The 3,694-nt window shown below is 55.1% G+C and overlaps 1 protein-coding gene across 1 annotated transcript in view; it reads right to left on the bottom strand.

Annotated features, from left to right (window-relative positions):
• Positions 1-3,694, bottom strand: part of FOXO6 (forkhead box O6) — a 21,115-nt gene that overhangs the window by 4,640 nt on the left and 12,781 nt on the right.

Consider the following 3,694-nt stretch of genomic DNA (forward strand, 5'->3'; position numbering starts at 1 on the left):
AAAAAAAAAAAAAAAAAAAAAAAATACTAAAAAGTTCTTGGAATCATTCAGTCCAGAGGTTTTCAAACTTTTGTTTTTTTTTTAAAGTACTGGAACCTTTTCAGTGAATGGAATCTAATGCAAAACTTGAGTGTTCAACACTCAAGCCATCGGAGGTGGGGCAGGGGTACCTGGAGCCCTGCCTGCTCAGCACCCTTCTTTGGCACTCTCACTGAAAACGAGGCCCTTGGGGAGGGATTCTGCAGGCCAGATGGATGGGGCAGTTGAGGCCTAGAAAGGTGCCGTGCCTTGCCCAGGGTCACCCAAGGAGGTGGCCTAGAGCTGGGCGAGGACCTAGGCCTTGGGCTGCTGAGCCAGGCTCCTCACCAGGTGTGCACCAGGGCTGTGCCCCAGGAGGCAAGGCCAGGCCCTGCAGCCCATTCTAGCTACTCAGGTCCCAGCCACCTGGTACCCATAAGAGCTCCCGGCCAAGATCCAGTGGCAAGCGCCGATCACATCTCGCCCACAAGGCCTCCTGGGAGGCCAGAGGCCACGGAGGAGGTGAGGGAGACGCCTCTACCAGGCAGCAGTAACCAGGGCTCCCTCTCAGAGTCACCTAGCAACCCGCAACCACAGCTACGGCCCCGGCATGCCCCCGGTTCCCCTGGTGCACAAGCTGGGCCCTGCTTCTGGGGCCTCACACCTCCCACACCTCCATGCAGGCCTGGGGGCAGGTTCCCAGGGGAGATGGGACCTCCCTGACTCAGCGCCTCAGAGACCATCAAGGGGCAGAGGGAAGGGACAGTAGGTTACATCCCATGCCCATCCTACTCTCCCTCAGAACCTGGGCGAGAGGCCAGCCCCCTGGGGCCTCAGGCACCAAGGAGAAGAGGCTGGTACAGGACAAAGAGCATGGGATTCCAGTCTTGGTTTCAACACCCACAAACAATGGAGCAAAAGATGCTCTGAACCTCCATTTCCTCAAACAGCTACCTGCTTGCACCCTGTTTCCCTCCAGGCAGCAGCTGGAGGGATCCTGTAAATAACATGGACCACATCCAGTCCTGCCCAGAACACTCTGATGCCCCCATCTCACTCAGAGTAAAGAACAAAGGCCTTGCCATAGCCCACAAGCCCTTCCATGACCTCCCAGGCTCCTCCCCTGACCCTGTCCTGCTGCCAGGAACCTGCCGGGCACCATCCCACCTTGGGGCCTCGGTCGCAGGGGCAACACTGTTCACCCGGGTACTCACATCCATCTCTCATCTCCTTCAAGTCTCTGTTCAGATGTCACCTATGTGAGAAGCCCCATCCTGCCCACTCTTTTAACAAGTGTTTCTCTGCCTTTGCCATTTCTTGGCCCCCTTAGCCTGCTCTGAATTTTTCTGAAGCAATTAGCGCTTTCTAAACTACCACATAATTTCTTTATATTCTGTGTTTATTATTTATTGTCTGGTTTCCCTTATATTAGAAAATAAGTTCCATGAGGGATTTCTATCCCCCCTTTTTTTCTTGTAACCGGACCCCATGTGTTTGGTATATGCTAGGCATTTCATAAATTTTTGCTGAATGAAGGAGAGACAGAAAAGTGGGGGAATACTGTGTGGCAGGGAGAATTAATGAGACTATCAGAGTGGCTGGCACACGATAGGGGCTTCTTCAAACTGGGCTGAGAGAGGGGAATACAGGACGGAATGGGAGGCAAGCATGGGGTGGAGAAAGGCAGGAGCGGTCGGTGCCACAGAAGGAAGCGCAGAGAGGAGGAGGGGCTCCTGTGCAAGGGGAAGAAGGGCTCCCAGGGTGAACAAGGCGGCTGCCCACCCCAAGCCCCACCTGCTCGCTCCTGCTCCGCAGATAGACTTGGGGAACCCAAGGCTTGCTGTGGCCAAGCTCTCTCACAGCCTGGAACACGTGGGCCAGAAGACGCTGCAGCAGCCCCTGTGGGAACAGAATAACCTCACCCTCGCTGATGGTGCCTCCCTCGTGGACAGGGTCTGAGCCATTTGGTAGTGGCAGCTCATCTATCCAAGAGGACACCCTCATCTATTCCCAGGACACCCTTCGCCCACGAGCGGTAATGCATTCATCTGACAGCACAACCCCATTTATCCAGCACACCAGTCCCATTTATCCAGTAAGTACAACCTCATTCGCTAACAGCACTCCATTCACCTGACGGGCCCCCTCATTTATCCAGCAGGACACCCGCATTTATCCTCCAAGTCGGAGGCTCTCCGTCCTCCTGTGTTCTCTGAAGGTGCAACCCGACTGATCCAGCGGGACATCCTCTCTTCTACAAGTACACTTCATCCCCTGATAGTACAACCTCATTTATCTCATGATGCAGCCTCACCTTGCCTCCAAGCACCATCTCATTCCCTGACAGTACACCTCGTTTATCTTCCAGCACAACCTCATTTCTCCTCCCAGCATAGCTTCATTCCCTGATAGCTCAAGCTCATCCAATCTTACTTCTCCAGCCAGAGCCCACCAGATCTCAGGGCTGAAGAGTAGGGGCAAAGAGGGGGGAGTTTGGAGAGAGAAGGGTCCTACCATTTGCTATCCCCTGCCTAGAGAGGGCTGCAATGGCACGATGACTATATCCAATCTCCCCAGGCCCTAAAGGGCCCATGGACTTTTGAGTTCTAGGTTGCTCGGCCCAGCCAGCCCTCGACCGTTGCCCCACGTCCCATTTGGTCCCCTCGAGAGCTAAAGAGGGCCCACGGGATGGATTTCCTTCAGCTCTCCAACAGGGGAAAAAAACCCACCTGATTCAATTTGTAGCATTTGCTGATTTCTGTGGCATGGATACTCCCATCGTAGCCAATTTTAAGCTGGCAGCATGATGTCACTGAGTGCAGAACTGGGGAGAAGTGTGCATGATCAGCTCTCACGAGCCAGTGCAAGCCAGCTCTCGCACACCACTGGCCCGTGCGCTCAAATACCGAGGCAGGAGAAGGGCACCACCTACGATGTGCCAGACCTAAGCTAGATTCTCTAGATACGTTTCTTCTTTGAATCCTAAAAACCATGCAAACTGTGAGTAGGTAATGCTATTTTACAAAGTGGCGGGGGGGTGGGGTGGGGGGAGAACTGAGGCTCAGGTGGGTTAAGTGACTCCTGAGGCCATGAAGCTGCGAAGTGATGGAGCCAGGTCTGGGTCTCGGGGCTGTTGGATTCCAAAGCTAAGGCTCTTCCTACCCACACCGCCAATGGGGCGGGGAACACTGCCCTGCTGCCCACCTCAGAGGCCATCCCTGCCCTGGTTCTCAAGCCCAAGCTTCCTGGCTTTCATCGGAGACAGGAGACTCAAGTCTTGTGCTCCCCACCCACAAGCCCTGTGCCACCTCCTGGCCTCTGGCACCAAGGGGATTCCAGGACCCTCCCAGTTCAGTCCTGGGTCTTGCGTCCAGCCAGCCAGCCCCAAACCAGGTTTGGATTCCTCTCCAGGTTCCATCGCTGTCCAAGGTTCAGCCAGGCCCCTGCCTCAGGAAGCTGACCCCAACTACCCAGTGGGGATGGTGATCCAGCTCCACCCTCTAGTGCCTTCCTGAGCAGAGATCACCTGTGGGGTGCATGAGCGCTCTGATCCCCTCCATGACTCTCATTTCCTTTCTCCCCGCTTCCTTTCCTCCTTTCCTGCATAAAGAAGGGTTAAGGGCTAGAGTTGGAATCCCAACTTCATCCACGTGACCTTGGGCCCCCCCCCCCCCCC

This window comes from Lipotes vexillifer, unplaced genomic scaffold, assembly GCF_000442215.2.
Source record: "Lipotes vexillifer unplaced genomic scaffold, Lipotes_vexillifer_v1.1 scaffold213, whole genome shotgun sequence".
Classification (NCBI taxonomy): domain Eukaryota; kingdom Metazoa; phylum Chordata; class Mammalia; order Artiodactyla; family Lipotidae; genus Lipotes; species Lipotes vexillifer.